General features: G+C 41.5%; 1 protein-coding gene and 2 long non-coding RNA genes across 4 annotated transcripts in view; 1 reads left to right on the top strand and 2 right to left on the bottom strand.

The window, feature by feature from the left end:
• The window catches only part of LOC147834307 (uncharacterized), an 84,849-nt gene that overhangs the window by 12,658 nt on the left and 58,313 nt on the right, over positions 1-13,878 (bottom strand). The gene's annotated exons all lie outside the window — the stretch shown is intronic.
• LOC147841197 (uncharacterized) lies at positions 618-3,099 on the top strand. Its single transcript, XR_015506396.2, has 3 exons — positions 618-1,190; positions 1,379-2,278; positions 2,465-3,099. It is a non-coding gene; the product is annotated as an uncharacterized LOC147841197 (long non-coding RNA).
• LOC148679612 (uncharacterized) lies at positions 2,615-6,401 on the bottom strand. The gene is made up of 3 exons (XR_015944947.1): positions 4,807-6,401; positions 3,908-4,616; positions 2,615-3,290 (listed from the first exon to the last, which is right to left on the bottom strand). It is a non-coding gene; the product is annotated as an uncharacterized LOC148679612 (long non-coding RNA).

Genomic DNA, 13,878 nt, shown 5'->3' on the forward strand with positions numbered 1-13,878 from the left:
TTTCGTGACAAGTCTATTTTAGACTCTTTCTTTTTTTGCGACACATGTTTAGCTTGCGTCGCATGTTTTGCGAAGGCACGGTGTAAGGCACTTGACCAGCCAGTGCACACAGCTGCCTCCTGACCAATCAGAGCACCCCAGGCCACCCGGTCGATCAAGACAGCACATCAGCTTTCAGATTAATCAGCGCACGTACGGCCCATGAAGAGCACATCAGCTTTCAGATTAATAAGCGCACGTACGGCCACCTGACCAACCAGAGGACCCAGGGTCCAACTGACCAGTCAGAGCACACAAGGCAACCTGACCGATCAGAGCACCCTAGCTTTTTGATATTTCTATTTTAGAAACCGTTTCTATTTTTGCGACACATGTTTAGCTTGTGTCGCATGTTTTGGTGCACACTTCACATTTTCGCTTTTTTTCGTGACATTTCTATTTTAGAAACCGTTTCTATTTTTGCAACACATGTTTAGCTTGTGTCGCATGTTTTTCGTGCACTTCACATTTTCGATTTTTTTTGTGACATTTCTATTTTAGACACCGTTTCTATTTAGCGACACATGTTTAGCTTGTGTCGCATGTTTTGCGTGCACTTAACATTTTCGATTTTTTTTGTGACATTTCGATTTTAGACATCGTTTCTATTTCTGCGACACATGTTTAGCTTGCGTCGCATGTTGTGCGTGCACTTCACATTTTCGATTTTTTTAGCGACATTCAGCTTTTAGATATCTTTTCTATTTTTGCGACACATGTTTAGCTTGCGTCGCATGTTTTGCGAAGGCACGGTGTAAGGCACTTGACCAGCCAGTGCACACAGCTGCCTCCTGACCAATCAGAGCACCCCAGGCCACCCGGTCGATCAAGAGAGCACATCAGCTTTCAGATTAATCAGCGCACGTACGGCCCATGAAGAGCACATCAGCTTTCAGATTAATAAGCGCACGTACGGCCACCTGACCAACCAGAGGACCCAGGGTCCAACTGACCAGTCAGAGCACACAAGGCAACCTAACCGATCAGAGCACCCTAGCTTTTTGACATTTCTATTTTAGAAACCGTTTCTATTTTTGCGACACATGTTTAGCTTGTGTCGCATGTTTTGGTGCACACTTCACATTTTCGCTTTTTTTCGTGACATTTCTATTTTAGAAACCGTTTCTATTTTTGCGACACATGTTTAGCTTGTGTCGCATATTTTTTGTGCACTTCACATTTTCGATTTTTTTTTGTGACATTTCTATTTTAGACACGTTTCTATTTAGCGACACATGTTTAGCTTGTGTCGCATATTTTGCGTGCACTTAACATTTTCGATTTTTTTTGTGACATTTCTATTTTAGAAACCGTTTCTATTTTTGCAACACATGTTTAGCTTGTGTCGCATGTTTTTCGGGCACTTCACATTTTCGATTTTTTTTGTGACATTTCTATTTTAGACACGTTTCTATTTAACGACACATGTTTAGCTTGTGTCGCATGTTTTGCGTGCACTTCACATTTTTAATTTGTTTCGTGACATTTCTATTTTAGACACCGTTTCTATTTAGCGACACATGTTTAGCTTGTGTCGCATGTTTTGCGTGCACTTAACATTTTTTATTGTTTTCGTGACATTTTTATTTTAGACACCGTTTCTATTTAACGACACATGTTTAGCTTGTGTCGCATGTTTTGCGTGCACTTCACATTTTTGATTTTTTTAGTGACATTTGGATTTTAGACAGTTTCTATTTCTGCAACACATGATTAGCTTGCGTCGCATGTTTTGGTGCACAAGTGACATTTTCGATTTTTTTCGTGACAAGTCTATTTTAGACTCTTTCTTTTTTTGCGACACATGTTTAGCTTGCGTCGCATGTTTTGCGAAGGCACGGTGTAAGGCACTTGACCAGCCAGTGCACACAGCTGCCTCCTGACCAATCAGAGCACCCCAGGCCACCCGGTCGATCAAGAGAGCACATCAGCTTTCAGATTAATCAGCGCACGTACGGCCCATGAAGAGCACATCAGCTTTCAGATTAATAAGCGCACGTACGGCCACCTGACCAACCAGAGGACCCAGGGTCCAACTGACCAGTCAGAGCACACAAGGCAACCTGACCGATCAGAGCACCCTAGCTTTTTGATATTTCTATTTTAGAAACCGTTTCTATTTTTGCGACACATGTTTAGCTTGTGTCGCATGTTTTGGTGCACACTTCACATTTTCGCTTTTTTTCGTGACATTTCTATTTTAGAAACCGTTTCTATTTTTGCAACACATGTTTAGCTTGTGTCGCATGTTTTTCGTGCACTTCACATTTTCGATTATTTTTGTGACATTTCTATTTTAGACACGTTTCTATTTAACGACACATGTTTAGCTTGTGTCGCATGTTTTGCGTGCACTTCACATTTTTAATTTGTTTCGTGACATTTCTATTTTAGACACCGTTTCTATTTAGCGACACATGTTTAGCTTGTGTCGCATGTTTTGCGTGCACTTAACATTTTTTATTGTTTTCGTGACATTTTTATTTTAGACACCGTTTCTATTTAGCGACACATGTTTAGCTTGTGTCGCATGTTTTGCGTGCACTTCACATTTTCGATTTTTTTCGTGACATTTGGATTTTAGACAGTTTCTATTTCTGCGACACATGATTAGCTTGCGTCGCATGTTTTGGTGCACAAGTGACATTTTCGATTTTTTTCGTGACAAGTCTATTTTAGACTCTTTCTTTTTTTGCGACACATGTTTAGCTTGCGTCGCATGTTTTGCGAAGGCACGGTGTAAGGCACTTGACCAGCCAGTGCACACAGCTGCCTCCTGACCAATCAGAGCACCCCAGGCCACCCGGTCGATCAAGACAGCACATCAGCTTTCAGATTAATCAGCGCACGTACGGCCCATGAAGAGCACATCAGCTTTCAGATTAATAAGCGCACGTACGGCCACCTGACCAACCAGAGGACCCAGGGTCCAACTGACCAGTCAGAGCACACAAGGCAACCTGACCGATCAGAGCACCCTAGCTTTTTGACATTTCTATTTTAGAAACTGTTTCTATTTTTGCGACACATGTTTAGCTTGTGTCGCATGTTTTGGTGCACACTTCACATTTTCGCTTTTTTTCGTGACATTTCTATTTTAGACACCGTTTCTATTTAGCGACACATGTTTAGCTTGTGTCGCATGTTTTGCGTGCACTTAACATTTTCGATTTTTTTTGTGACATTTCTATTTTAGACACCGTTTCTATTTAGCGACACATGTTTAGCTTGTGTCGCATGTTTTGCGTGCACTTAACATTTTCGATTTTTTTTGTGACATTTCGATTTTAGACATCGTTTCTATTTCTGCGACACATGTTTAGCTTGCGTCGCATGTTGTGCGTGCACTTCACATTTTCGATTTTTTTAGCGACATTCAGCTTTTAGATATCTTTTCTATTTTTGCGACACATGTTTAGCTTGCGTCGCATGTTTTGCGAAGGCACGGTGTAAGGCACTTGACCAGCCAGTGCACACAGCTGCCTCCTGACCAATCAGAGCACCCCAGGCCACCCGGTCGATCAAGAGAGCACATCAGCTTTCAGATTAATCAGCGCACGTACGGCCCATGAAGAGCACATCAGCTTTCAGATTAATAAGCGCACGTACGGCCACCTGACCAACCAGAGGACCCAGGGTCCAACTGACCAGTCAGAGCACACAAGGCAACCTGACCGATCAGAGCACCCTAGCTTTTTAACATTTCTATTTTAGAAACCGTTTCTATTTTTGCGACACATGTTTAGCTTGTGTCGCATGTTTTGGTGCACACTTCACATTTTCGCTTTTTTTCGTGACATTTCTATTTTAGAAACCGTTTCTATTTTTGCGACACATGTTTAGCTTGTGTCGCATATTTTTCGTGCACTTCACATTTTCGATTTTTTTGTGACATTTCTATTTTAGACACCGTTTCTATTTAGCGACACATGTTTAGCTTGTGTCGCATGTTTTGCGTGCACTTAACATTTTCGATTTTTTTTGTGACATTTCGATTTTAGACATCAATTCTATTTCTGCGACACATGTTTAGCTTGCGTCGCATGTTGTGCGTGCACTTCACATTTTCGATTTTTTTAGCGACATTCAGCTTTTAGATATCTTTTCTATTTTTGCGACACATGTTTAGCTTGCGTCGCATGTTTTGCGAAGGCACGGTGTAAGGCACTTGACCAGCCAGTGCACACAGCTGCCTCCTGACCAATCAGAGCACCCCAGGCCACCCTGTCGATCAAGAGAGCACATCAGCTTTCAGATTAATCAGCGCACGTACGGCCCATGAAGAGCACATCAGCTTTCAGATTAATAAGCGCACGTACGGCCACCTGACCAACCAGAGGACCCAGGGTCCAACTGACCAGTCAGAGCACACAAGGCAACCTGACCGATCAGAGCACCCTAGCTTTTTGATATTTCTATTTTAGAAACCGTTTCTATTTTTGCGACACATGTTTAGCTTGTGTCGCATGTTTTGGTGCACACTTCACATTTTCGATTTTTTTCGTGACATTTCTATTTTAGAAACCGTTTCTATTTTTGCAACACATGTTTAGCTTGTGTCGCATGTTTTTCGTGCACTTCACATTTTCGATTATTTTTGTGACATTTCTATTTTAGACACGTTTCTATTTAACGACACATGTTTAGCTTGTGTCGCATGTTTTGCGTGCACTTCACATTTTTAATTTGTTTCGTGACATTTCTATTTTAGACACCGTTTCTATTTAGCGACACATGTTTAGCTTGTGACGCATGTTTTGCGTGCACTTCACATTTTCGATTTTTTTTGTGACATTTCTATTTTAGACACGTTTCTATTTAACGACACATGTTTAGCTTGTGTCGCATGTTTTGCGTGCACTTCACATTTTTAATTTGTTTCGTGACATTTCTATTTTAGACACCGTTTCTATTTAGCGACACATGTTTAGCTTGTGTCGCATGTTTTGCGTGCACTTAACATTTTTTATTGTTTTCGTGACATTTTTTATTTTAGACACCGTTTCTATTTAACGACACATGTTTAGCTTGTGTCGCATGTTTTGCGTGCACTTCACATTTTCGATTTTTTTCGTGACATTTGGATTTTAGACAGTTTCTATTTCTGCGACACATGATTAGCTTGCGTCGCATGTTTTGGTGCACAAGTGACATTTTCGATTTTTTTCGTGACAAGTCTATTTTAGACTCTTTCTTTTTTTGCGACACATGTTTAGCTTGCGTCGCATGTTTTGCGAAGGCACGGTGTAAGGCACTTGACCAGCCAGTGCACACAGCTGCCTCCTGACCAATCAGAGCACCCCAGGCCACCCGGTCGATCAAGAGAGCACATCAGCTTTCAGATTAATCAGCGCACGTACGGCCCAAGAAGAGCACATCAGCTTTCAGATTAATAAGCGCACGTACGGCCACCTGACCAACCAGAGGACCCAGGGTCCAACTGACCAGTCAGAGCACACAAGGCAACCTGACCGATCAGAGCACCCTAGCTTTTTGACATTTCTATTTTAGAAACCGTTTCTATTTTTGCGACACATGTTTAGCTTGTGTCGCATGTTTTGGTGCACACTTCACATTTTCGCTTTTTTTCGTGACATTTCTATTTTAGAAACCGTTTCTATTTTTGCGACACATGTTTAGCTTGTGTCACATATTTTTCGTGCACTTCACATTTTCGATTTTTTTTTGTGACATTTCTATTTTAGACACCGTTTCTATTTAGCGACACATGTTTAGCTTGTGTCGCATGTTTTGCGTGCACTTAACATTTTCTATTTTTTTTGTGACATTTCGATTTTAGACATCGTTTCTATTTCTGCGACACGTTTAGCTTGCGTCGCATGTTGTGCGTGCACTTCACATTTTCGATTTTTTTAGCGACATTCAGCTTTTAGATATCTTTTCTATTTTTGCGACACATGTTTAGCTTGCGTCGCATGTTTTGCGAAGGCACGGTGTAAGGCACTTGACCAGCCAGTGCACACAGCTGCCTCCTGACCAATCAGAGCACCCCAGGCCACCCGGTCGATCAAGAGAGCACATCAGCTTTCAGATTAATCAGCGCACGTACGGCCCATGAAGAGCACATCAGCTTTCAGATTAATAAGCGCACGTACGGCCACCTGACCAACCAGAGGACCCAGGGTCCAACTGACCAGTCAGAGCACACAAGGCAACCTGACCGATCAGAGCACCCTAGCTTTTTGATATTTCTATTTTAGAAACCGTTTCTATTTTTGCGACACATGTTTAGCTTGTGTCGCATGTTTTGGTGCACACTTCACATTTTCGCTTTTTTTCGTGACATTTCTATTTTAGAAACCGTTTCTATTTTTGCAACACATGTTTAGCTTGTGTCGCATGTTTTTCGTGCACTTCACATTTTCGATTATTTTTGTGACATTTCTATTTTAGACACGTTTCTATTTAACGACACATGTTTAGCTTGTGTCGCATGTTTTGCGTGCACTTCACATTTTTAATTTGTTTCGTGACATTTCTATTTTAGACACCGTTTCTATTTAGCGACACATGTTTAGCTTGTGTCGCATGTTTTGCGTGCACTTAACATTTTTTATTGTTTTCGTGACATTTTTATTTTAGACACCGTTTCTATTTAGCGACACATGTTTAGCTTGTGTCGCATGTTTTGCGTGCACTTCACATTTTCGATTTTTTTCGTGACATTTGGATTTTAGACAGTTTCTATTTTTGCGACACATGATTAGCTTGCGTCGCATGTTTTGGTGCACAAGTGACATTTTCGATTTTTTTCGTGACAAGTCTATTTTAGACTCTTTCTTTTTTTGCGACACATGTTTAGCTTGCGTCGCATGTTTTGCGAAGGCACGGTGTAAGGCACTTGACCAGCCAGTGCACACAGCTGCCTCCTGACCAATCAGAGCACCCCAGGCCACCCGGTCGATCAAGACAGCACATCAGCTTTCAGATTAATCAGCGCACGTACGGCCCATGAAGAGCACATCAGCTTTCAGATTAATAAGCGCACGTACGGCCACCTGACCAACCAGAGGACCCAGGGTCCAACTGACCAGTCAGAGCACACAAGGCAACCTGACCGATCAGAGCACCCTAGCTTTTTGATATTTCTATTTTAGAAACCGTTTCTATTTTTGCGACACATGTTTAGCTTGTGTCGCATGTTTTGGTGCACACTTCACATTTTCGATTTTTTTCGTGACATTTCTATTTTAGAAACCGTTTCTATTTTTGCAACACATGTTTAGCTTGTGTCGCATGTTTTTCGTGCACTTCACATTTTCGATTATTTTTGTGACATTTCTATTTTAGACACGTTTCTATTTAACGACACATGTTTAGCTTGTGTCGCATGTTTTGCGTGCACTTCACATTTTTAATTTGTTTCGTGACATTTCTATTTTAGACACCGTTTCTATTTAGCGACACATGTTTAGCTTGTGACGCATGTTTTGCGTGCACTTCACATTTTCGATTTTTTTTGTGACATTTCTATTTTAGACACGTTTCTATTTAACGACACATGTTTAGCTTGTGTCGCATGTTTTGCGTGCACTTCACATTTTTAATTTGTTTCGTGACATTTCTATTTTAGACACCGTTTCTATTTAGCGACACATGTTTAGCTTGTGTCGCATGTTTTGCGTGCACTTAACATTTTTTATTGTTTTCGTGACATTTTTTATTTTAGACACCGTTTCTATTTAACGACACATGTTTAGCTTGTGTCGCATGTTTTGCGTGCACTTCACATTTTCGATTTTTTTCGTGACATTTGGATTTTAGACAGTTTCTATTTCTGCGACACATGATTAGCTTGCGTCGCATGTTTTGGTGCACAAGTGACATTTTCGATTTTTTTCGTGACAAGTCTATTTTAGACTCTTTCTTTTTTTGTGACACATGTTTAGCTTGCGTCGCATGTTTTGCGAAGGCACGGTGTAAGGCACTTGACCAGCCAGTGCACACAGCTGCCTCCTGACCAATCAGAGCACCCCAGGCCACCCGGTCGATCAAGAGAGCACATCAGCTTTCAGATTAATCAGCGCACGTACGGCCCAAGAAGAGCACATCAGCTTTCAGATTAATAAGCGCACGTACGGCCACCTGACCAACCAGAGGACCCAGGGTCCAACTGACCAGTCAGAGCACACAAGGCAACCTGACCGATCAGAGCACCCTAGCTTTTTGACATTTCTATTTTAGAAACCGTTTCTATTTTTGCGACACATGTTTAGCTTGTGTCGCATGTTTTGGTGCACACTTCACATTTTCGCTTTTTTTCGTGACATTTCTATTTTAGAAACCGTTTCTATTTTTGCGACACATGTTTAGCTTGTGTCACATATTTTTCGTGCACTTCACATTTTCGATTTTTTTTGTGACATTTCTATTTTAGACACCGTTTCTATTTAGCGACACATGTTTAGCTTGTGTCGCATGTTTTGCGTGCACTTAACATTTTCTATTTTTTTTGTGACATTTCGATTTTAGACATCGTTTCTATTTCTGCGACACGTTTAGCTTGCGTCGCATGTTGTGCGTGCACTTCACATTTTCGATTTTTTTAGCGACATTCAGCTTTTAGATATCTTTTCTATTTTTGCGACACATGTTTAGCTTGCGTCGCATGTTTTGCGAAGGCACGGTGTAAGGCACTTGACCAGCCAGTGCACACAGCTGCCTCCTGACCAATCAGAGCACCCCAGGCCACCCGGTCGATCAAGACAGCACATCAGCTTTCAGATTAATCAGCGCACGTACGGCCCATGAAGAGCACATCAGCTTTCAGATTAATAAGCGCACGTACGGCCACCTGACCAACCAGAGGACCCAGGGTCCAACTGACCAGTCAGAGCACACAAGGCAACCTGACCGATCAGAGCACCCTAGCTTTTTGATATTTCTATTTTAGAAACCGTTTCTATTTTTGCGACACATGTTTAGCTTGTGTCGCATGTTTTGGTGCACACTTCACATTTTCGCTTTTTTTCGTGACATTTCTATTTTAGAAACCGTTTCTATTTTTGCAACACATGTTTAGCTTGTGTCGCATGTTTTTCGTGCACTTCACATTTTCGATTATTTTTGTGACATTTCTATTTTAGACACGTTTCTATTTAACGACACATGTTTAGCTTGTGTCGCATGTTTTGCGTGCACTTCACATTTTTAATTTGTTTCGTGACATTTCTATTTTAGACACCGTTTCTATTTAGCGACACATGTTTAGCTTGTGTCGCATGTTTTGCGTGCACTTAACATTTTTTATTGTTTTCGTGACATTTTTATTTTAGACACCGTTTCTATTTAGCGACACATGTTTAGCTTGTGTCGCATGTTTTGCGTGCACTTCACATTTTCGATTTTTTTCGTGACATTTGGATTTTAGACAGTTTCTATTTCTGCGACACATGATTAGCTTGCGTCGCATGTTTTGGTGCACAAGTGACATTTTCGATTTTTTTCGTGACAAGTCTATTTTAGACTCTTTCTTTTTTTGCGACACATGTTTAGCTTGCGTCGCATGTTTTGCGAAGGCACGGTGTAAGGCACTTGACCAGCCAGTGCACACAGCTGCCTCCTGACCAATCAGAGCACCCCAGGCCACCCGGTCGATCAAGACAGCACATCAGCTTTCAGATTAATCAGCGCACGTACGGCCCATGAAGAGCACATCAGCTTTCAGATTAATAAGCGCACGTACGGCCACCTGACCAACCAGAGGACCCAGGGTCCAACTGACCAGTCAGAGCACACAAGGCAACCTGACCGATCAGAGCACCCTAGCTATTTGACATTTCTATTTTAGAAACTGTTTCTATTTTTGCGACACATGTTTAGCTTGTGTCGCATGTTTTGGTGCACACTTCACATTTTCGCTTTTTTTCGTGACATTTCTATTTTAGACACCGTTTCTATTTAGCGACACATGTTTAGCTTGTGTCGCATGTTTTGCGTGCACTTAACATTTTCGATTTTTTTTGTGACATTTCTATTTTAGACACCGTTTCTATTTAGCGACACATGTTTAGCTTGTGTCGCATGTTTTGCGTGCACTTAACATTTTCGATTTTTTTTGTGACATTTCGATTTTAGACATCGTTTCTATTTCTGCGACACATGTTTAGCTTGCGTCGCATGTTGTGCGTGCACTTCACATTTTCGATTTTTTTAGCGACATTCAGCTTTTAGATATCTTTTCTATTTTTGCGACACATGTTTAGCTTGCGTCGCATGTTTTGCGAAGGCACGGTGTAAGGCACTTGACCAGCCAGTGCACACAGCTGCCTCCTGACCAATCAGAGCACCCCAGGCCACCCGGTCGATCAAGAGAGCACATCAGCTTTCAGATTAATCAGCGCACGTACGGCCCATGAAGAGCACATCAGCTTTCAGATTAATAAGCGCACGTACGGCCACCTGACCAACCAGAGGACCCAGGGTCCAACTGACCAGTCAGAGCACACAAGGCAACCTGACCGATCAGAGCACCCTAGCTTTTTAACATTTCTATTTTAGAAACCGTTTCTATTTTTGCGACACATGTTTAGCTTGTGTCGCATGTTTTGGTGCACACTTCACATTTTCGCTTTTTTTCGTGACATTTCTATTTTAGAAACCGTTTCTATTTTTGCGACACATGTTTAGCTTGTGTCGCATATTTTTCGTGCACTTCACATTTTCGATTTTTTTGTGACATTTCTATTTTAGACACCGTTTCTATTTAGCGACACATGTTTAGCTTGTGTCGCATGTTTTGCGTGCACTTAACATTTTCGATTTTTTTTGTGACATTTCGATTTTAGACATCAATTCTATTTCTGCGACACATGTTTAGCTTGCGTCGCATGTTGTGCGTGCACTTCACATTTTCGATTTTTTTAGCGACATTCAGCTTTTAGATATCTTTTCTATTTTTGCGACACATGTTTAGCTTGCGTCGCATGTTTTGCGAAGGCACGGTGTAAGGCACTTGACCAGCCAGTGCACACAGCTGCCTCCTGACCAATCAGAGCACCCCAGGCCACCCTGTCGATCAAGAGAGCACATCAGCTTTCAGATTAATCAGCGCACGTACGGCCCATGAAGAGCACATCAGCTTTCAGATTAATAAGCGCACGTACGGCCACCTGACCAACCAGAGGACCCAGGGTCCAACTGACCAGTCAGAGCACACAAGGCAACCTGACCGATCAGAGCACCCTAGCTTTTTGATATTTCTATTTTAGAAACCGTTTCTATTTTTGCGACACATGTTTAGCTTGTGTCGCATGTTTTGGTGCACACTTCACATTTTCGATTTTTTTCGTGACATTTCTATTTTAGAAACCGTTTCTATTTTTGCAACACATGTTTAGCTTGTGTCGCATGTTTTTCGTGCACTTCACATTTTCGATTATTTTTGTGACATTTCTATTTTAGACACGTTTCTATTTAACGACACATGTTTAGCTTGTGTCGCATGTTTTGCGTGCACTTCACATTTTTAATTTGTTTCGTGACATTTCTATTTTAGACACCGTTTCTATTTAGCGACACATGTTTAGCTTGTGACGCATGTTTTGCGTGCACTTCACATTTTCGATTTTTTTTGTGACATTTCTATTTTAGACACGTTTCTATTTAACGACACATGTTTAGCTTGTGTCGCATGTTTTGCGTGCACTTCACATTTTTAATTTGTTTCGTGACATTTCTATTTTAGACACCGTTTCTATTTAGCGACACATGTTTAGCTTGTGTCGCATGTTTTGCGTGCACTTAACATTTTTTATTGTTTTCGTGACATTTTTTATTTTAGACACCGTTTCTATTTAACGACACATGTTTAGCTTGTGTCGCATGTTTTGCGTGCACTTCACATTTTCGATTTTTTTCGTGACATTTGGATTTTAGACAGTTTCTATTTCTGCGACACATGATTAGCTTGCGTCGCATGTTTTGGTGCACAAGTGACATTTTCGATTTTTTTCGTGACAAGTCTATTTTAGACTCTTTCTTTTTTTGTGACACATGTTTAGCTTGCGTCGCATGTTTTGCGAAGGCACGGTGTAAGGCACTTGACCAGCCAGTGCACACAGCTGCCTCCTGACCAATCAGAGCACCCCAGGCCACCCGGTCGATCAAGAGAGCACATCAGCTTTCAGATTAATCAGCGCACGTACGGCCCAAGAAGAGCACATCAGCTTTCAGATTAATAAGCGCACGTACGGCCACCTGACCAACCAGAGGACCCAGGGTCCAACTGACCAGTCAGAGCACACAAGGCAACCTGACCGATCAGAGCACCCTAGCTTTTTGACATTTCTATTTTAGAAACCGTTTCTATTTTTGCGACACATGTTTAGCTTGTGTCGCATGTTTTGGTGCACACTTCACATTTTCGCTTTTTTTCGTGACATTTCTATTTTAGAAACCGTTTCTATTTTTGCGACACATGTTTAGCTTGTGTCACATATTTTTCGTGCACTTCACATTTTCGATTTTTTTTGTGACATTTCTATTTTAGACACCGTTTCTATTTAGCGACACATGTTTAGCTTGTGTCGCATGTTTTGCGTGCACTTAACATTTTCTATTTTTTTTGTGACATTTCGATTTTAGACATCGTTTCTATTTCTGCGACACGTTTAGCTTGCGTCGCATGTTGTGCGTGCACTTCACATTTTCGATTTTTTTAGCGACATTCAGCTTTTAGATATCTTTTCTATTTTTGCGACACATGTTTAGCTTGCGTCGCATGTTTTGCGAAGGCACGGTGTAAGGCACTTGACCAGCCAGTGCACACAGCTGCCTCCTGACCAATCAGAGCACCCCAGGCCACCCGGTCGATCAAGAGAGCACATCAGCTTTCAGATTAATCAGCGCACGTACGGCCCATGAAGAGCACATCAGCTTTCAGATTAATAAGCGCACGTACGGCCACCTGACCAACCAGAGGACCCAGGGTCCAACTGACCAGTCAGAGCACACAAGGCAACCTGACCGATCAGAGCACCCTAGCTTTTTAACATTTCTATTTTAGAAACCGTTTCTATTTTTGCGACACATGTTTAGCTTGTGTCGCATGTTTTGGTGCACACTTCACATTTTCGATTTTTTTCGAGACATTTCTACTTTAGAAACCGTTTCTATTTTTGCAACACATGTTTAGCTTGTGTCGCATGTTTTTCGTGCACTTCACATTTTCGATTTTTTTTGTGACATTTCTATTTTAGACACGTTTCTATTTAACGACACATGTTTAGCTTGTGTCGCATGTTTTGCGTGCACTTCACATTTTTAATTTGTTTTGTGACATTTCTATTTTAGACACCGTTTCTATTTAGCGACACATGTTTAGCTTGTGTCGCATGTTTTGCGTGCACTTAACATTTTTTATTGTTTTCGTGACATTTTTTATTTTAGACACTGTTTCTATTTAACGACACTTGTTTAGCTTGTGTCGCATGTTTTGCGTGCACTTCACATTTTCGATTTTTTTCGTGACATTTGGATTTTAGACAGTTTCTATTTCTGCGACACATGATTAGCTTGCGTCGCATGTTTTGGTGCACAAGTGACATTTTCGATTTTTTTCGTGACAAGTCTATTTTAGACTCTTTCTTTTTTTGCGACACATGTTTAGCTTGCGTCGCATGTTTTGCGAAGGCACGGTGTAAGGCACTTGACCAGCCAGTGCACACAGCTGCCTTCTGACCAATCAGAGCACCCCAGGCCACCCGGTCGATCAAGAGAGCACATCAGCTTTCAGATTAATCAGCGCACGTACGGCCCATGAAGAGCACATCAGCTTTCAGATTAATAAGCGCACGTACGGCCACCTGACCAACCAGA

The sequence above is a fragment of the Danio rerio genome, chromosome 13 (assembly GCF_052040795.2).
Source record: "Danio rerio strain M-AB ecotype USA chromosome 13, GRCz13ab, whole genome shotgun sequence".
Classification (NCBI taxonomy): domain Eukaryota; kingdom Metazoa; phylum Chordata; class Actinopteri; order Cypriniformes; family Danionidae; genus Danio; species Danio rerio.